This window comes from Choloepus didactylus, chromosome 6 (genome assembly GCF_015220235.1).
Source record: "Choloepus didactylus isolate mChoDid1 chromosome 6, mChoDid1.pri, whole genome shotgun sequence".
In the NCBI taxonomy this organism is placed as follows: Eukaryota; Metazoa; Chordata; class Mammalia; order Pilosa; family Megalonychidae; genus Choloepus; species Choloepus didactylus.
This window is the reverse complement of record NC_051312.1, coordinates 76,561,155-76,583,717: the sequence shown is the minus strand read 5'-3', so window position 1 is coordinate 76,583,717 and position 22,563 is coordinate 76,561,155. Positions and strand designations below refer to the sequence as shown.

Genomic DNA, 22,563 nt, shown 5'->3' with positions numbered 1-22,563 from the left:
GTTTGTTTAACCATGCACCTGTTGAAGGTTATCTGGGTTATTTCGAATTTGAGGATATTATGAATAAAGCTGCCATAAATATTTGTGTACAGATTTTTGTGTAAGCATAAATTTTAATTTCTCCGGGAAAAATGCCCAGGAGTGCAAATGCTGAGCAATATGTTAAGTTTTTAAAGTAACTGCCAAACTGTATTCAAGAGTGGTTTGTACCATTTTACATTTCCACCAGGAATGTATTTGTGATACAGTTTCATTGCATCCTTGTGATAAATGTGTACTGTTATCTCATTTAATTTGCATTTTCCCAATGGCTAATGTAGTTGAACATCTTTTCATGTACTTACTTGCCATCAGTAGGTCCTCTTCAACGAAAAGTCTCTTCAGGTCTTTTGCCTATTTTCTACTTGTTGCTGTTGTTTAAAATGGTGTTTCAAAAAGTTTTTATATATTTTAGATACTCGTTCTTTGCCAGATGTATAGTTCGCAAATAGTTTCTCCTAGTCTAGTATATTTTTCCATCCTCTTAACAGGGTCTTTCATAGAAAAACGGATTTTAATTTTGATGAAGCATAATATAATGATTCTACCTTTCATAGATTGTGTCTTTGGTGTCAGGTCTAGGAACACTTTGCCCAGCCCTAGACTCCAAAGATTTTTTCCTTTTTCCTAAAAGTTTTCTGAATTAACATTTTATATTTAAGTCTGTGAGCCACCTTGAGTTAATATTTGTATAAGGTGTGGAACTTTGGTCAAGGTTAATTGTTTTGTCCATGGATTTCCAAATGCTCTAGGACCATTTGTTAAAAAGACTATATTTTTGCTTGTTTTTGCATATTTTTCAAAAATAAGTTGAGAATATGTTTATTGGTCTATCTCTAGGTTCTGTATTCTGTTTCATGGATCTACATGTCTATGCATCTACCAGTACACCCAGTCTTGATAAGTGTAACTATAAAATTAATCTTGAAATTAGGTAGATTGATCCTTCCTACTTTATTCTTCATTTCAAAACTGTTTTAGCTATTCTTGTTCCTTTACCATCCATATAAATTTTGGATTTTTTGGAAATATCCACAAAAATATTGCTGGAATTTTGATAGCAACTGCCTTAAAATTATGCAACAATTTTGGGAAAATTAACATCAATACTATCTTGAACATTCCAATGTGTGGACACAATGTCTCTCCATTTACTCAGATCTTCTTTGATTTCTTTCATCAGCACCATGTAGTTTCAGCAAGTAAGTCCTATAAATATTTTATTAGATTTACCCCATCTCTCTTTTTTGGGCAATTATAAATGGTAATATATTTCTCATTTCAATATCCACATGTTCATTGCCCATATATACAAATACACTTGATTTTTCTACGTTTTTCTTGAGTTGTGTAAATTCTGTGACCTTGCTGAATTCACATATCAGTTTTAGGAGTGTCTTTGTAGATTCGTTGGGGCTTTCTATGTGGACAATCAGGTCATCTGTAATATAGACAGTTTTATTTCTTCTTTTCTAATCTGTATGCCTTTGATTTATTTTTGTTGCCTTATTTAACTGTGTTGAATGAAAGGGGTAAGAGTGAACCTCATCGCCTTTTCCCTATCTAGGGGAAAGACATTCAGTCACTCACCATTAAGTATAACACTAATAAAAGGTTTTCTGTAGATGCTATTCATCAAGTTGAGGAAGTTGGCCATCTATTCCTAATTTTTTGAGATTGTTTATCATTAAGCAGTGTTGAATTTTGTCAAACACTAATTCCACATCGATTGATATGATCATGCACTATTTTTTCTTTATCCTATTAATACAGTGAATTAAATTGATTGATTTTAGAATATTAAAGCAGCCTTGCATCTCTGAATAAACCACACTTGGTCATGTTGCAGTGATTCTTTTTATATGTTGCTGAATTCTATTTGCTAATATTTTGTCAAGGATTTTTGTGTCTAGATTCATAAGAAGTACCGGTCTACTGTTTTCTTTTTTGTACTGTCTTTATCCAGTTGTGATATTAGGGTAATACTAGATTCATAAAATGAATTGGGTAGTGTTCTCTCCCATTTTCTAGAAGTGATTTTGTAGAATTGGTGTTAGTCCTTCTTTAAATATTTGGTGGAATTCTACAGTAAAACCACAGGGGCCAGACATTTCTTTTGCAGGAGATTTTCAATTAAGAATTTATCTTCCTTCATAGTTATTCAAATTATTTATTTCATATCAGGCGAGTTATGAGAGGTTATGTTTCTCAAGGAATTGTTCTATTTCTTCTAAGTTACCAAATTTACATGTGTACAACTGTTTAGAGTATTCAATTATCCTTTTTATATCTTCCGTTTTCAGTTATATCCTCACTTTCAGTCCTGAAATTCATAATTTGTGTCTTCCTTTTGTTGTTTTTATCAATTTTATTGATCTTTTCAGAGAATCAGTTCTTTGGTTCCTTGATTTTCTCAATTGTTTTCTCTGTCTTTAATTTCATTTATTTCTGACCCTTATTATTTCCTTCTTTCTAGTTGCTTTCAGTTTATTCTTCTCTTCTTTTCTGTTCTTGAGGAGGGAGCTTAGATTATTGATAACTTAATGCATTTCTACTGTTTGTTTAGTTTTATGAATTTCCCTCTCAGCACTGCTTTAGCTGTGTCCTACAAATGTTGATATGCTTTAATTTCACTATCATTCAGTTTAATGTATTTTTATTTCCTGAAAGACTTCCTCTTTTACACATTGATTATTTAAAAGGATATAATTCAGTTTCCATGTGTTTGGAAATTTTCCTGTTATATTTCTATTACTAATATCTAGTTTGATTCCACTGTGATCAGAGAACATACTCTGTATGATTTCAATTCTTTTACATTTGCTGAGGTTTACTTTATGGCCAAGGATATGGTCTATCTTAATATATGTTCCATCGGTACTTGAAAACATTGTGTATTCTGCTGTTCTTGGAAGGACTGTTCTATAAACATCGAGTAGATCCTGTTGGTTGATGGTACCATTGAGTTACTTTAAATTCTTGCTGATTTTCCTCTTGCCTTATTGTTTTATCAATTGTTGATGATGGATGATGAAGTTCCCGACTAAGAATATGGATTCATCTATTTCTCCTTTTGGATCTATAAGTCTTTGTTTCACATATTTCACAGCTCTTTGTTTAGAGCATCACATTTAGGATTGCTCTGTCTCCTTGGCTGATTGACCCATTTATCATTATATAATGCTCCTCTCTTTCTCTAGTCATTTTCTTTGCTCTGAAGTCTACCACATCTGATCTTAATATAGCCACTGCTCCTCTCCTTTGATTGCTTGCATGATTTATCTTTTTTCTCTAGAAAAAAATTCTGTAAGGATATAAAAGATTTGACCGACATGATGAACCAAATTGATCTAAATAGCATTAATCAACTACTACACACAACAACTTCAGAAAACATGTTTTTCTTACAATTGTCTATGGAACATTCACATGATTAGGCCATATTTGGGGCCACAAAGTTATTTTGAATAAATTTTCAAAAAATCGAATACTCACAGATCGTGTTCTCTGTCCACTAAAGAATTAATTTAGAAATCAGAAAGGAAAACATCTGGAAAATCCAAAAATAGTTGGAATTTGAGCGATATATTTCTAACATGCCAATGGACCAGAAAGAAATCAAAAGAGAAATTAGAAAGTATTATTACCTGAGAAATATAACAACATATCAAGTTACGCAATTAAAGCAGTGCTTAGAGTAAAATTTATATCTTTAAATGCCTATATTGGGTTGAAGATTAATAATCTAGCTATCAAATAATAAACATGAAAGTTAAAGCCAATTAAACCCTATATAAGTAGGAGGAAGCATATAATAAGAATAAAGAAAAATCAATAAAATAGAAAGTTGATTAGAATACAAGCAAATCAAAGAAAAGAAGGTCAATTATTTGAAAAGATTAATAAAATTCATAATCAAAATACAACACAATCTACTAATATAGGGAATAAAATGAGGACATTATTACAGATCCCATGAATATTAAAAGATAGTAAGGAGATATTATAAACAAATTTACACTAATAAAATTGAAAGCTTCAGAGAAATGAATAAATGCTTTGAAAGATATGCAATTTTTAAATACTGACATAAGAACAAATAAAAGATCTGAATATCTCTAAATCTCTTAAAGAAATTGAATTATAATTAAAAACCTTCCCAGGAAAAAGGAAGAAATATGAGTGGTTAATAACCACATAAAAATGAATGAACATCATTAGTCACCAGGGAAATCCACATTAAAACCATAGTGAGATTCCCTCCATATCTCTGAGAATGATTAAAGTCTAAAGCACTAAAAACAATAACGTGAGCACTGGAACTGTTATTCATTACTTGAAGAAGAACCAGCAGAAGAAAACTAATACAACACACTTTGGAAAATGGTTTGGTAGAGACTAGATATAGCTATAGCTATAGCTAGATTCATATGATGAGAGAGAGAGAGAGAGAGAGAGAGAGAGAGAGAGAGAGAGAGATTTAAACATATGGTACATCCAACAATTCCGCTCCGTATTTACTCAAGAAAAATGAATTTATGTCCACAAATAATACTTAGAATAGGCCTAGAAGCTTTATTCATAAGAGCCAAAAACTAAACACAAACCAGCTATGCATCAATAGGAAAATGGATTAAGCAAAGTATAATTATGATATACCCTTATGATAGAAAACTTCTTAGAAAAAACTAGAATATAAAAGAAACAAATTATGATACACACAATAACATGGATGAATCTCAAAAAGTGTGTTGGATAAAAGAAGTCAGACTCAAAAGAGTACATACTATATTATTCTATTTATATACAGTTCTAGAACAGGCAGAACCTACTATGATAAAAATCATAACTGAATGGGAAATGGTACAAGGGTGCTTTCTGGGGTCATTGAAATATTCTGTATCTTGATTTAGGATGGGTTACATGAATGTGTGCAATTGTCAAAATTCATCGAACTGTAGGCTTAATATATGTGCATGTCACTGGATGTAAATTGTACTTAAATGTGAAGAAGGAAAAAACTAAAGAAAAAAAAGAAATAAAAATACAGTTATCTAACAGTATCTCAATTAATTTTTGCTCTTAACCAACCATAACTGATGCATTTCAAGGAAAAAAAAAAACAGAAAGTGAACATCCTGAAGAATTTGTAACAACAAATTACTGTCTGCCAACATAGAACTACATGGCTATATAATTTGAATATGGAACAACAGGATATTTGTTGAAAACCCTCTACTTCAAGGAAGAAGTTTTAACTTTCCAAAAGATAAGACAAAGATTGGGGGCATATTACATTACTATTACAGTTATTTGTTTGGTCTCTCTCAAACAATTATACATCTCTGCAATACTGAGATCCAACTACACCATGTGGCTTGTTGTTTGTTTCCCAATGCAAGAATTACCCATTTCCATCTGGCTAAACTCAGATCTGGCCACGTGACTTCACTTGGTCAATGAAATGTAGATAGAAATGATATGTGTCAATTCTGAATTGATGCTTTAAAAGGTATCGTATGGTCCATCTTTCTGTTCTTCCTCAGCCACGAGATAGACAAAGTTTGGCATGGAGGATACTCCAATTGTCTGTGCCCTCAGATGAAGAAGACATGGAGCAGTGTTGCAGTGGATCCGCACTGAACATGTAGTATAAGAAAAATATACACCCTTTGATGAAAACCAATGATACTCTGAAATATCCTGATGGACATTTTGATGTGGGGTACGTCTGTAACAAATAAACAACTAAAAATATGCGGCAGTGATCCTGGAGCCAGGATGTAGGTAGTGAGGAGATTGTTTTGGGGAAACTGGACAGTAGTAAAATATTAAGTTAAACAGTCACCTGAAAAAATAATGAAGGACAGATAATGAAATAATTAAAATTATGACTTCAAGAAAAGAAGTCAGGAAAGAATGTCAGTAGCATGCCTATATTGTCATCGGATGCAGATGGCCAAATATTATGAGAAATAAATAAATTCAAAGAAAGGATCCATTTGTAGGCAGAAATAAAAAAGAATAGAGAAAGTCTAGAAATTCTGGCTTTCAGGATTGTAAAAAAGCAATTGTTAGTCATCTTCAACTGTTAAAAGATAAAACTAAGCAACAAATTCCAATTAAATATTAGCCTCATGTCAAGGACCAAATTGTCACATTCCCTGTTAAAACTTCTCAGTTGATTAATACAGTATCCAGGAAATTCTTTCATCTGGACAAATGGCTCAGGGAAAAAAGCCCAAAGGTGCTGCTCTTCCACAGAAGACCATGAGCTGAAATTACAATTGACTAAACAGAGAGGAGTTGTGAGATATTCAACTGGGTGAATGGAACTTGAGGACAGTATGTTGAGTGAAATAAGCCAGAATCAAAAACACAAACATTAAAATTCCTCACTAATATGGACTAATTATAATGTGCAAACTCTGAGAACTGAATCTGAGAGCACTGGTTATAAGGGGAAGGTTTATTATAAAGCTTCCTAATTGTAAGGTCTTACCAGAGTCACACATCCATTCATGTGTTGTGTTCCGGTTTGTTAGAGCTGTCATTAGGCAAAATATCAGAAATGGATTGGCTTTTATAAAGGGGATTTATTTGGTTACAAATTGTCAGTCCTAAGACCATCAAATTGTCCAAGCTAAGGCATCAACAAGAGGATACCTTCACTGAAGAACAGTGATGTAGTCTGGAACACCTCTGTCATCTGGGAAGGCACATGGCTGGTGTCTGCTAGTCCTTTGCTCCCACGTTGCATTTCAAAATGGCTTTCTCCAAAATGTCTCTGGGTTTCTCTTAGCGCCTCTCCCTCAGCTCCTCTGTGTCCTTGCTTCTTTCTCCCAGGATGCTTCTCTCTAAAAGGTTTAGGGGTCCTCTCTTAGCTTCTCTGGGGCAAACTCTGGGCTTCATCTCTTAGCTTAGCATCTCCAAACATCCTTCTGTCCACATTTCCAAGCATCTCATCTCTAAGCATCAGTGTCTATGTAGGCTCTTAGCTTCTCTTAAGTACTTCAGTGAACTAATCAAGACCTACCCAGAATGTTAGGGGTCCACACCTCCATGAAAATAACCCAATCAAAGTTCTCACCCACAGTTGGGTGAGTTATATCTCCATAGAAACACTCAATCAAAAGGTTCCACCCTAATCAAAAGCCTGATAAGCCTGCCCCCACAAGATTGCATCAAAGAACACAGCTTTTTCTGGGAGACATAATATATCCAAACTGGCACAAGTTGTAACATATATTTCTAAATTCTGATATGCTGAGCTATTTGTGTATAACCTATTCAGTCCCTGTAACTTCAGGTATCTGTGTGACACCTGAATCAGAGCCAGACTTCGGCAGCTATGAATGTCAGCATTACTCCATGAAGCAACTGTTATAAAAAAGCTGAAAAAGAGCCCAGATTTCAATTAGAGATATGAACAAAATGGACTTGGTTGGGACTAAGGTAAATCAAACTAAAGGGTAAAGGATGATATTGACTGTGTTTGAAAACTTCAACTTCTATGTAAGACCAAAGATTGAGATTTTATTTGGTGTAAAATCTATATTTTCTGTAGCACACTACATAATTTAACTTGTATGGCCAGTTTATGCAAACATATAATTACATGGAACCTTGAATAGGAGGTAAGATCTGGTTGGTTTGTACAGGTTAGTGTGAAACCCCAACACATCCCACAGTAATTTGGGCAGAGAATAAGAAATATTTACAAATCCCCCTTGAGGGACTGGGGGAAAATGTGGTAATATTAAACTTCCCCACCTGGGGAATTCCTGATATTCTTGCAAGCACTGGGGACTACCAGTTTATCAGGCTAAGCCCTTGATCTTGGGGCTTGCTCTTATGAAGCTTGTTAATGAAAAGAAGCCAAGCCTATTTACAACTGTGTCCAAGAGTCACCCCCCAAAGAACCCCTTTTGTTGCTCAGATGTGGCCTCTCTCTCTAAACCAGCTCTGCTATGTAGGACATAACTCCCTAGGGTGTAATCTCCCTGGCAACATGGCACTTGACTCCTGGGGATGAGCCTGGACTCAGCATCATGTGACTGAGAAAGCCTTCTTGACCAAAGGGGGGAAAAGAAATAAAACAAAATAAAGTTTCAGTGGCTGAGAGATTTCAACTGGAGTCGAGAAGTCATTCTGGAGGTTATTTTTATGCATTATATAGACATCCCTTTTTAGATCTTAGTGTATTAGAATAGCTAGAAGGAAAACCTGAAACTGTTGAACTGCAACCCAGTATCCTTGATTCTTGAAGAGGATCATATAATTATATAGCTTACATGGTCCGACTATGTGATTGTGAAAACCTTGTGGCTCCCACTCCCTTTATCCAGTGTATGGATAGATGAGTAGAAAAATGGAGACAAAAAGTAAATGAATAATAGGAGGGGAGGAGGGGTATAAGATGTTTTGGGTGCTCTTTTTTTACTTTCATTTTTATTCTTATTTTTATTTTCATTTTTTGGACTAATAAATATATTCAAAAATTGATTGTGGTGATAAATGCACAACTATATGATGATACTGTGAACAACTGATTGTACACTTTGGATGATTGTATGGTGTGTGAATATATCTCAATAAAATTGCATTTAAAAAAAAGAGAGAGGGGCACGCCTCATGGATAATTTTGAATAAGAATATCGGCACAAGATCCTGACAAAAATCAAACACCTAAGAAATCAGCTAACCTTTTTTGAAAGGAAATTACATTGCCAAAAAGTCAATAGTCGGAGAGGCGGGGCAAGATGGCAGACTGGTGAGCTGTATGTTTTAGTTACTCCTCCAGGAAAGTAGGTAAAAAGCCAGGAACTGCGTGGACTGGACACCACAGAGCAATCTGACTTTGGGCATACTTCATACAACACTCATGAAAACGTGGAACTGCTGAGATCAGCGAAATCTGTAAGTTTTTGCGGCCAGGGGACCCGCGCCCCTCCCTGCCAGGCTCAGTCCCGGGGGAGGAGGGGCTGTCAGCTCCAGGAAGGAGAAGGGAGAATTGCAGTGGCTGCTCTTATCAGAAACTCATTCTACTGATTCAAACTCCAACCATAGATAGACTGAGACCAGACACCAGAGACTCTGAGAGCAGCCAGCCCAGCAGAGAGGAGACAGGCATAGAAAAAAAACAACACGAAAAACTCCAAAATAAAAGCAGAGGATTTTTGGAGTTCTGGTGAACACAGAAAGGGGAAGGGCGGAGATCAGGCCTTGAGGCGCATATGTAAATCCCGAAGCAAGGCTGATCTCTCTGCCCTGTGCACCTTTCCTTAATGGCCCTGGTTGCTTTGTCTATTAGCATTTCAATAACCCATTAGATCTCTGAGGAGGGCCGTTTTTTTTTTTTTTTAAATCCTTTTTGCTTTTTCTAAAACAATTACTCTAAGAAGCTCAATACAGAAAGCTTCAAAGAATTGAAATTTGGGCACGTCAAGTCAAGAGCAGAACTAAGAGAGCTCTGAGACAAAAGGCAATAATCCAGTGGCTGAGAAAATTCACTAAACAACACAACTTCCCAAGAAAAGGGGGGTGTCCGCTCACAGCCACCATCCTGGTGGACAGGAAACACTCCTGCCCATCGCCAGCCCCATAGCCCAGAGCTGCCCCAGACAACCCAGTGTGACGGAAGTGCTTCAAATAACAGGCACACACCACAAAACTGGGCGTGGACATTAGCCTTCCCTGCAACCTCAGCTGAATGTCCCAGAGCTGGGAAGGGGGAGCAGTGTGAATTAACAGAGCCCCATTCAGCCATCATTTGAGCAGACTGGGAGCCTCCCAACACAGCCCAGCAGCCCAGAACTGCCCTGGGGGGACGGCACTCACCTGTGACATAGCACAGTCATCCCTCAACAGAGGACCCGGGGTGCACAGCCTGGAAGAGGGGCCCACTTGCAAGTCTCAGGAGCCATACGCCAATACCAAAGACTTGTGGGTCAGTAGCAGAGACAAACTGTGGCAGGACTGAACTGAAGGATTAGACTATTGCAGTAGCTTTAAAACTCTAGGATCACCAGGGAGATTTGATTGTTAGGGCCACCCCCCCTCCCCGACTGCCCAGAAACACGCCCCACATACAGGGCAGGCAACACCAACTACACACGCAAGCTTGGTACACCAATTGGGCCCCACAAGACTCACTCCCCCACTCACCAAAAAGGCTAAGCAGGGGAGATCTGGCTTGTGGAGAACAGGTGGCTCGTGGACGCCACCTGCTGGTTAGTTAGAGAAAGTGTACTCCACGAAGCTGTAGATCTGATAAATTAGAGATAAGGACTTCAACTGGTCTACAAACCCTAAAAGAACCCTATCAAGTTCAGCAAATGCCACGAGGCCAAAAACAACAGAAAATTATAAAGCATATGAAAAAACCAGATGATATGGATAACCCAAGCCCAAGCACCCAAATCAAAAGACCAGAAGAGACACACCTAGAGCAGCTACTCAAAGAACTAAAGATGAACAATGAGACCATAGTACGGGATATGAAGGAAATCAAGAAGACCCTAGAAGAGCATAAAGAAGACATTGCAAGACTAAATAAAAAAATGGATGATCTTATAGAAATTAAAGAAACTGTTGACCAAATTAAAAAGATTCTGGACACTCATAGTACAAGACTAGAGGAAGTTGAACAACGAATCAGTGACCTGGAAGATGACAGAATGGAAAATGAAAGCATAAAAGAAAGAATGGGGAAAAAAATTGAAAAACTCGAAATGGACCTCAGGGATATGATAGATAATATGAAACGTCCGAATATAAGACTCATTGGTGTCCCAGAAGGGGAAGAAAAGGGTAAAGGTCTAGGAAGAGTATTCAAAGAAATTGTTGGGGAAAACTTCCCAAATCTTCTAAACAACATGAATACACAAATCATAAATGCTCAGCGAACTCCAAATAGAATAAATCCAAAAAAAACCCACTCCGAGACATATACTGATCACACTGTCAAACATAGAAGAGAAGGAGCAAGTTCTGAAAGCAGCAAGAGAAAAGCAATTCACCACATACGAAGGAAACAGCATAAGACTAAGTAGTGACTACTCAGCAGCCACCATGGAGGCGAGAAGGCAGTGGCACGATATATTTAAAATTCTGAGTGAGAGGAATTTCCAGCCAAGAATACTTTATCCAGCAAAGCTCTCCTTCAAATTTGAGGGAGAGCTTAAATTTTTCACAGACAAAGAAATGCTGAGAGAATTTGCTAACAAGAGACCTGCCCTACTGGAGATACTAAAGGGAGCCCTACAGACAGAGAAACAAAGACAGGACAGAGAGACTTGGAGAAAGGTTCAGTACTAAAGAGATTCGGTATGGGTACAATAAAGGATATTAATAGAGAGAGGGAAAAATATGGCAAACATAATCCAAAGGATAAGATGGCCGATTCAAGAAATGCCTTCACGGTTTTAACGTTGAATGTAAATGGATTAAACTCCCCAATTAAAAGATATAGATTCGCAGAATGGATCAAAAAAATGAACCATCAATATGTTGCATACAAGAGACTCATCTTAGACACAGGGACACAAAGAAACTGAAAGTGAAAGGATGGAAAAAAATATTTCATGCAAGCTACAGCCAAAAGAAAGCAGGTGTAGCAATATTAATCTCAGATAAAATAGACTTCAAATGCAGGGATGTTTTGAGAGACAAAGAAGGCCACTACATACTAATAAAAGGGGCAATTCAGCAAGAAGAAATAACAATCGTAAATGTCTATGCACCCAATCAAGGTGCCACAAAATACATGAGAGAAACATTGGCAAAACTAAAGGAAGCAATTGATGTTTCCACAATAATTGTGGGAGACTTCAACACATCACTCTCTCCTATAGATAGATCAACCAGACAGAAGACCAATAAGGAAATTGAAAACCTAAACAATCTGATAAATGAATTAGATTTAACAGACATCTACAGGACATTACATCCCAAATCACCAGGATACACATACTTTTCTAGTGCTCACGGAACTTTCTCCAGAATAGATCATATGCTGGGACATAAAACAAGCCTCAATAAATTTAAAAAGATTGAAATTATTCAAAGCACATTCTCTGACCACAATGGAATACAATTAGAAGTCAATAACCATCAGAGACTTAGAAAATTCACAAATACCTGGAGGTTAAACAACACACTCCTAAACAATCAGTGGGTTAAAGAAGAAATAGCAAGAGAAATTGCTAAATATATAGAGACGAATGAAAATGAGAACACAACATACCAAAACCTATGGGATGCAGCAAAAGCAGTGCTAAGGGGGAAATTTATAGCACTAAACGCATATATTAAAAAGGAAGAAAGAGCCAAAATCAAAGAACTAATGGATCAACTGAAGAAGCTAGAAAATGAACAGCAAACCAATCCTAAACCAAGTAGAAGAAAAGAAATAACAAGGATTAAAGCAGAAATAAATGACATAGAGAACAAAAAGCAATAGAAAGGATAAATATCACCAAAAGTTGGTTCTTTGAGAAGATCAACAAGATTGACAAGCCCCTAGCTAGACTGACAAAATCAAAAAGAGAGAAGACCCATATAAACAAAATAATGAATGAAAAAGGTGACATAACTGCAGATCCTGAAGAAATTAAAAAAATTATAAGAGGATATTATGAACAACTGTATGGCAACAAACTGGATAATGTAGAAGAAATGGACAATTTCCTGGAAACATATGAACAACCTAGACTGACCAGAGAAGAAATAGAAGACCTCAACCAACCCATCACAAGCAAAGAGATCCAATCAGTCATCAAAAATCTTCCCAAAAATAAATGCCCAGGGCCAGATGGCTTCACAGGGGAATTCTACCAAACTTTCCAGAAAGAACTGACACCAATCTTACTCAAACTCTTTCAAAACATTGAAAAAAATGGAACACTACCTAACTCATTTTATGAAGCTAACATCAATCTAATACCAAAACCAGGCAAAGATGCTACAAAAAAGGAAAACTACCGGCCAATCTCCCTAATGAATATAGATGCAAAAATCCTCAACAAAATACTTGCAAATCGAATCCAAAGACACATTAAAAAAATCATACACCATGACCAAGTGGGGTTCATTCCAGGCATGCAAGGATGGTTCAACATAAGAAAAACAATCAATGTATTACAACACATTAACAAGTCGAAAGGGAAAAATCAATTGATCATCTCAATAGATGCTGAAAAAGCATTTGACAAAATCCAACATCCCTTTTTGATAAAAACACTTCAAAAGGTAGGAATTGAAGGAAACTTCCTCAACATGATAAAGAGCATATATGAAAAACCCACAGCCAGCATAGTACTCAATGGTGAGAGACTGAAAGCCTTCCCTCTAAGATCAGGAACAAGACAAGGATGCCCGCTGTCACCACTGTTATTCAACATTGTGCTGGAAGTGCTAGCCAGGGCAATCCGGCAAGACAAAGAAATAAAAGGCATCCAAATTGGAAAAGAAGAAGTAAAACTGTCATTGTTTTCAGATGATATGATCTTATATCTAGAAAAACCCTGAGAAATCAACGATACACCTACTAGAGCTAATAAACAAATTTAGCAAAGTAGCGGGATACAAGATTAATGCACATAAGTCAGTAATGTTTCTATATGCTAGAAATGAACAAACTGAAGAGACACTCAAGAAAAAGATACCATTTTCAATAGCAACTAAAAAAATCAAGTACCTAGGAATAAACTTAACCAAAGATGTAAAAGACCTATACAAAGAAAACTACATAACTCTACTAAAAGAAATAGAAGGGGACCTTAAAAGATGGAAAAATATTCCATGTTCATGGATAGGAAGGCTAAATGTCATTAAGATGTCAATTCTACCCAAACTCATCTACAGATTCAATGCAATCCCAATCAAAATTCCAACAACCTACTTTGCAGACTTGGAAAGCTAGTTATCAAATTTATTTGGAAAGGGAAGATGCCTCGAATTGCTAAAGACACTCTAAAAAAGAAAAACGAAGTGGGAGGACTTACACTCCCTGACTTTGAAGCTTATTATCAAGCCACAGTTGCCAAAACAGCATGGTACTGGCACAAAGATAGACATATAGATCAATGGAATTGAATTGAGAATTCAGAGATAGACCCTCAGATCTATGGCCGACTGATCTTTGATAAGGCCCCCAAAGTCACCGAACTGAGCCATAACGGTCTTTTCAACAAATGGGGCTGGGAGAGTTGGATATCCATATCCAAAAGAATGAAAGAGGACCCCTACCTCACACCCTACACAAAAATTAACTCAAAATGGACCAAAGATCTCAATATAAAAGAAAGTACCATAAAACTCCTAGAAGATAATGTAGGAAAACATCTTCAAGACCTTGTATTAGGAGGCCACTTCCTAGACTTTACACCCAAAGCACAAGCAACAAAAGAGAAAATAGATAAATGGGAACTCCTCAAGCTTAGAAGTTTCTGCACCTCAAAGGAATTTCTCAAAAAGGTAAAGAGGCAGCCAACTCAATGGGAAAAAATTTTTGGAAACCATGTATCTGACAAAAGACTGATATCTTGCATATACAAAGAAATCCTACAACTCAATGACAATAGTACAGACAGCCCAATTATAAAATGGGCAAAAGATATGAAAAGACAGTTCTCTGAAGAGGAAATACAAATGGCCAAGAAACACATGAAAAATGTTCAGCTTCACTAGCTATTAGAGAGATGCAAATTAAGACCACAATGAGATACCATCTAACACCGGTTAGAATGGCTGCCATTAAACAAACAGGAAACTACAAATGCTGGAGGGGATGTGGAGAAATTGGAACTCTTATTCATTGTTGGTGGGACTGTATAATGGTTCAGCCACTCTGGAAGTCAGTCTGGCAGTTCCTTAGAAAACTAGATATAGAGCTACCATTAGATCCAGCGATTGCACTTCTCGGTATATACCCGGAAGATCGGAAAGCAGTGACACGAACAGATATCTGCACGCCAATGTTCATAGCAGCATTATTCACAATCGCCAAGAGATGGAAACAACCCAAATGTCCTTCAACAGATGAGTGGATAAATAAAATGTGGTATATACACACGATGGAATACTACGCGGCAGTAAGAAGGAACGATCTGGTGAAACATATGACAACATGGATGAACCTTGAAGACATAATGCTGAGCGAAATAAGCCAGGCAGAAAAAGAGAAATATTATATGCTACCACTAATGTGAACTTTGAAAAATGTAAAACAAATGGTTTATAATGTAGAATGTAGGGGAACTAGCAGTAGAGAGCAATTAAGGAAGGGGGAACAATAATCCAAGAAGAACAGATAAGCTATTTAACGTTCTGGGGATGCCCAGAAATGACTATGGTCTGTTAATTTCTGATGGATGTAGTAGGAACAAGTTCACTGAAATGTTGCTATATTATGTAACTTTCTTGGGGTAAAGTAGGAACATGTTGGAAGTTAAGCAGTTATCTTAGGTTAGTTGTCTTTTTCTTACTCCCTTGTTATGGTCTCTTTGAAATGTTCTTTTATTGTATGTTTGTTTTCTTTCTAACTTTTTTTTTCATACAGTTGATTTGAAAAAAGAAGGGAAAGTTAAAAAAAAAAAAAAGAAAAAAGAAAAAAGACAAACAAGGGAAAAAAAAAAAAAAAAGATGTAGTGCCCCCTTGAGGAGCCTGTGGAGAATGCAGGGGTATTCGCCTACCCCACCTCCATGGTTGCTAACATGACCACAGACATAGGGGACTGGTGGTTTGATGGGTTGAGCCCTCTACCATAAGTTTTACCCTTGGGAAGACGGTTGCTGCAAAGGAGAGGCTAGGCCTCCCTGTATTTGTGCCTAAGAGTCTCCTCCTGAATGCGTCTTTGTTGCTCAGATGTGGCCCTCTCTCTCTGGCTAAGCCAACTTGAAAGGTGAAATCACTGCCCTCCCCCCTACGTGGGATCAGACACCCAGGGAAGTGAATCTCCCTGGCAACGTGGAATATGACTCCTGGGGAGGAATGTAGACCCGGCATCGTGGGATGGAGAACATCTTCTTGACCAAAAGGGGGATGTGAAAGGAAATGAAATAAGCTTCAGTGGCAGAGAGATTCCAAAACGAGCCGAGAGATCACTCTGGTGGGCACTCTTACGCACACTTTAGACAACCTTTTTTAGGTTCTAAAGAATTGGGGTAGCTGGTGGTGGATACCTGAAACTATTAAACTACAACCCAGAACCCATGAATCTCGAAGACAGTTGTATAAAAATGTAGCTTATGAGGGGTGACAGTGGGATTGGGAATGCCATAAGGACCAAACTCCACTTTGTCTAGTTTATGGATGGATGTGTAGAAAAGTAGGGGAAGCAAACAAACAGACAAAGGTACCTAGTGTTCTTTTTTACTTCAATTGCTCTTTTTCACTCTAATTATTATTCTTGTTATTTTTGTGTGTGTGCTAATGAAGGTGTCAGGGATTGATTTAGGTGATGAATGTACAACTATGTAATGGTACTGTAAACAATCGAAAGTACAATTTGTTTTGTATGACTGCGTGGTATGTGAATATATCTCAATAAAATGATGATAAAAAAAAAAAAAACTAAAACTGAAAAAAAAAAAAAAAGTCAATAGTCTATACTAATAGAGACTGTGACTATTTTAAATCTAAATTGACCTTTGGGACCTCTGCATTCTGTGGGCTGGAAGATGGCTTAGATTGCTGCTTAACCTTAAAGATGGGATATATGGCATATTATCCAACACCTTTTTTAGATGTGGCCAGTGTGGATGATGGAAAGCAAGGAACCCCTAAAAGAGCAGAGTCAAGGGCCATGTAGAAATTGCACCAGAAAGGAGAATCATTTGCTATCCTGAGGTAGGGGAAACCTCGCAAATTTTGTTTGGTGGGATTTCAGAATTGCTATGAAAGAGGGAGTGGTGTGTGCCTTCCATTTGCCGTCTCTGTATATTAAGTATGTGGAATAACTGTCTATTTAACTCAGAGATGTCCAGAGCAAGAGCAGCCACATTCAAACCTATTACAGAGACCATTACAAGAAACTGGGCTTTGAGGCTCATATTGTGACTGTTTGGGACTACTGGTTTGTCTCTCTTGCAAACAGGTATTTTGAGTGAGGAAGAAGGGAAAGTGATTTGTGCTGACAGAATGGACAGACTGTGGTAGATTATATCTTGTTTAAAATATACACTATCCCTCTTTATCCCCGGGTCATTGACATCATTGTTGACCATGTGACTGGATTTGGCCAGGTATATATGAGGACACGATGCACTAATTCTGAAGAGAAAATTTAAGAACTAGAATATGATTTGCAAAGTCTTTCTTTACCTTCTTTCATAAAATTAGCAATGTTCCATACAGAGGTTTATTCATCATCTTCAGTCTGTAAGTGGCAAATACATGAAGCAGAGCTGCAACCAACCTGCAATGTATATGTGGTATAAGTAATAAATTAACCTTTGCTACTGGAAGCCCTTGAAAGTTTAGGAGTGTTTGTTTCTGTAGCAAGACCTAACATATTTTGACTTATATAGCTAGAGCACTTTTGAAACACTTTTAAAACTGTTAAAAATGATGGAAAAATCAACAGATAATGGTTATTTCATTCTTTCTTAAATAAATCTGTAATTTATTCACATTCCAAACTCATAAAAACGGCTGCAAAGAATGAAAACACATGACATTTTCTAAATAAAGAAAAAAGTAAAAAACAAACGAATAGTAATGCTAAATTTAAAACTAAATATTGATGTGAAAGAAAATTTACAATTAATGTTGAAGAACAGAAACTACATGTAAATATGATAAAATATTGATGTGCTGAAGTGGAATGTATAACATGCACAATTCCACTTTTTTGCATCAAGTAAGCAAGGAAATGGATATTTTCTTCATTTGGCCAAAACCATAATAAAATTTAGCAAACGTTTGTGCATAATACAGGAATCAAAATCATATATTATTTGTTATATTGGAGAGGGAATACAAAGAAAAATAATGAAATTTTAAGGTGAATAAAAAGATGCTATTTTGGATATAATCACTATTTAATCCATAAACTGATAATTACTGTTAGGATTGGGTATTTCAAAAATGAAAACATTTTTATATTTTAACCTTTTTCTGGACTTTGTCTAGAAGACAAATCAACCAGAGAAGTATTATATACATGATTAATAAACTACTGATTAAAACTAAATTTAAACAAAAATAACTGGAGAGGGTAGAGATATAGCAATGGGAAAAATAAGTGATTCAACAGAAGATACTTTAAAAATTCTAGGGAAATTTATTTTCTTTAGTCTGCTCATTTTTTAAACTCGACATTGGATTATGAGCAAATAAACTTTTTATACCACTGAATTTTTTATATCCTTCAAGAACTATGCAAATGTTTTTCAGCCTTAAGAATACATTTGACTCTACTGAAAGATAAATTTGAAACCATTATTAAATATGAAATGAGAAAGACAAGTTGATGTTATCATGCTGCTAGAAAATAAAAGCTCAATAAAAATAAAAAATTATTTTTGAAATTTTTCATAATATTAATAATGGCATAGAGTATAGAACACAAAGTAATATATGCTTTTGAAAATATTCACTTTTAAATTAGTTTTGTAATATGCTGTTTTCAATTAACTTAATGTTACAAGCAAATAACATTAAATTTTATATTTGTAATGTCCTGAGGGAATTATGAAATTATTTGAAGAACAATGGAGGAATAATTATCATGAAAAAATGTATTCCACATGCTGAGTAAATCTCTGAGACTCTTAGCATTGATATTAAAACCTCTAAAATAGAAAATATTGGCAAAATTAAGACAAACAATTTTGATTTTGAATTCCTCCATCTGTCCACCTATGTTCAAAAACTGAATTTCAAAATCAATTTTTAAAACTTGTGATGGCTATGACCATATGATCTGTAAAAGAAAAGTTTATGACACAGAGAATATTATGATCTTGTTCCAGTTTGCTAATGCTGCTGAGATGCAAAACACCAGAAATGGATTGGCTTTTATAAAGGTGGGTTATTTGGTTACATAGTTACAGTCTTAAGGCCATAAAGTGTCCAAGGTAGCACATCAACAATGGGGTACCTTCACTGGAGGATGGCCAATGGCATCCGGAAAATCTCTGTAGCTGGTTTCAAAATGGCTTTCTCCCAGGACTTTCCTCTCTAGGCTGCAGTTCCTAAAAAATGTCACCTAGTTGCTCTTGGGGTGTTTTTTCCTATCTTAGCATCTCTGGAGCAAAAGTCTGCTTTCAACGGTCCTCTTCATACTGTCTCTCATCTTCAGCTCCTCTCTCAGCTCCTGTGCATTCTTCAAAGTGTTCTATTGGCTGTAGCAAGCTCAGTCCTTCTGTCTGAGCTTATATAGTGCTCCAGTAAACCAATCAAGGCCCATGTTGAATGGGCAGGGCCACATCTCCCTGGAAATTATCCAATGAAAGATCTTTGCCAGAGTTGAGTGATCACATCTCCATGGAAACATCCAATCAAAAGTTTCCAACGCAATCAACAACAATATGTTTCCTGCCCACACAAGACTGCATCAAAGATAATGTCATTTTGGGGGACAGAATACATCCAAACTAGCACAGATCTTTTCAAGAATTACTTCAATGATTACTCAACAGTTGATGGGGTATGAGTGGCATGATGAACTCAAATCAACAGTTGAGTTCTAAAATTTATTATGACAACCTACCAAAAGTTTTATAATGTATTTGCAGATACAATTTGTAGACATTTCTGAATACCTCTAAGGCTCTGATAATATATTTAACATTGTCAATATCTGTTACCAGTGAGGAATGTAGGGTCTCAAAATAAATATTATTAAAAAGAGGTGCTACTTTCTAATCTACAGCAACACACAGCCCTGGTTTTAGAAGTTCACCTTCTAAAATCTAGGTACTTTTATGTGAGCATTTTTCACACTATAAACTCTACATCTCTTCTACTAAGCCCTTTAATATTTCTTAGCACATCATTAGCTTATAGTTGTGCCTCAATATCTTACAGAATAAATAACTGAATTAAAAAACTTCAGATGATTTCATATGGCTACAGTCCAGAAGTGTAAATAGTGGAACAGCTGCAAACAAAGCCAGAAAGATAAAATGAAGCAGTTCACCAAGGGATTTATGCTTTGATAAGAGATTATTGCTTTTACTCCATATGTGATGGGGAGTCCTTGAAAGGTTTGGAGTAAAGGGAGTTGCAAGTTTCAGTTTGGAAATATTTCCCCAGCATCAGTGGAAAAGATAGGTTAGAAGGGAAAACCTGAAGTCAGAGTAGTGATAAGAGGCTACTAGAGTAATCTAAATTAAAAATGGCAAGAATTCAATTTAAGGTCATGGGAAAGAATAAGAATTTATAGATATGAGAGAAAAATACAGAGAAGAGTTATTAAGATTTGGTGGACAGCTAACTGTGAGAGATGAAGGAGAAGATGAGCCTATGAGTCACTTTGACAAATCTTACTTTACCGTACCCTTCTTTGTTGAATGAATGAACAAATGCAAGAATTAATGAATTAATGCAGTTATGGCAAAATATGGAAATGAAGAATCTAGTTTCTAGCTTGAGTAACTGTACAGATAATAGTAGTGCTCACCAAGACAGGAAACACATAATTATGATATGAATTGAATGTTCATTTTGTCTTCTTTACTGTTCTAATTGCTTGATATGTGTTATCTCATTTAATTCCCATAATAGCAGTACAAAAAAAGTAACATTCTTTTCCTCATATCATAGATGAGGATACTATGCCATAGAGGCAAGTTGCCCAAGGTCACACAGTAAATGGTAGAAGCAAATTCAAGCTCGCATTCTGTCTCAAGACCCCTAACTCACACCCACCGTACCATATTGCCCTTCAGATACTCATATGCTGATTTCTGTTTGAGGCTATACTGTGTAGCAATGATATTAGGGAACTCCATATTGAAATGTCCACTTAAAAGTAAGAAATAGGAGAGGAGTTAAGATGGTGGAATAGAGAAGTGTGGAATTTAGTTAGTCCCCCTGGAACAACTAATAAACAATCAGGAACAACTACTAAATAATCTGGAATAACTGCAGGGTACAACTATGACTGTTCACACATCATACACCAACCTGGATTGGGTGGAAAGGCTGAGATTGCAGCATAAAATCTGTCAGTAAAAACTGCGGAACCACACCAGAAGCCTCCTCCCCCCATGTCAGACTAAGCTGCTGGACCTCGCTGTGGGAGAAACCAGCATTCTCAGAGTTAGTGAATATAGCTGAGGTCAGCTCCAACTAGGGTTTTAATTAGCAAATGTGGACTGCTGAATACAAGCTACAAACATAGACAAGAAGCAAAGTACCCTGAGGTTGCTCCCAGTGGAGAGGAAGTGGGGCAGATGGAGAGGAAAAACATTAATTAAAAAAAGAAAAAAAATATGGAGACTTTTAGAGACTGACCTTAGAAAGCTGGAAAACAACCATGCCCTGAGAGAGGGAACCCAGAAGATCATGTGCTCTCTCTGAGATGGGCAAAACCAGGGGGCCATCAACTGGCTCTGAAGGGGAGCTTTGTTTCCCTTTTTTTCTCTCTCAGACTGAGTGGCTCAGTGGAGCCTCAGCCATTTTCAGTTTGCAGCACTCTAACCCAGACAGGGGTGGAATTGACAGAGTCAGAGAGACAAAGAACAATTCAACTGCAAAAGATAACACCCTAGGGTCTGCATCTTGCCTAAAAGGAAGGAGGTGGGGCCCAACTCAAGGGCCTGCCCTCCCTCAGAACTCAGACCCCAAGGCCTGGGGGAGAACAGTCAAGACAGAAACAACCTACACCAGTCTGGAGTGACAGGCTGACAGGTGCCCCCAGCTGGGCAGGTTAGGAAAAGAACAGTGGCCAGAGGCATAAAAGGAAAGCCTGTCAAACTCTAAGACACACCCTCAGGGAGACTTAAAGCTGAATATAACCCCATTCTGAGGTCTGAACCCATCCTGATGTGGGAAAATCTGATTGGGGTAACCAGGGAAGCCAGATGCCTAGAAAACAGAGGACTACAAACTACATTGAGAAGGTAGAGATATGGCTGAGTCAAAGGAACAAACTTACACCTCAATCAAGATACAGTTGGGATACTGTTTCACTTAGATGAAACAGTCAAAGATTTTCAAAGAAATCTGCCATATCATATCAAAAATCAAATCAATGAGTTCAGGGAAGATACGGCAAAAGAAATGAAGGATGTAAAGAAAACACTGGGCGAACACAAGGTAGAAATCAAAAGCTTGAAAAAACTACTGGCAGAATCTATGGAAATGAAAAGCTCAACACAATAGATGAAAAACACAATAGAGACATACAACAGCAAAGTTCAAGAGGCAGAAGAAAACACTCAGGAACTGGAGAACAAGGAACCTGAAAGCCTACACACAGAAGAAAAGATAGGATAAAGAATGGAAACATATGAGCAACATCTGAGGGAACTGAATGACAACATGAAGCACATGAATGTATGTGTCACATG

The 22,563-nt window shown here is 36.7% G+C and overlaps 1 pseudogene; it reads right to left on the bottom strand.

The window, feature by feature from the left end:
- The window catches only part of LOC119536993, a 299,931-nt pseudogene that overhangs the window by 237,176 nt on the left and 40,192 nt on the right, over positions 1–22,563 (bottom strand).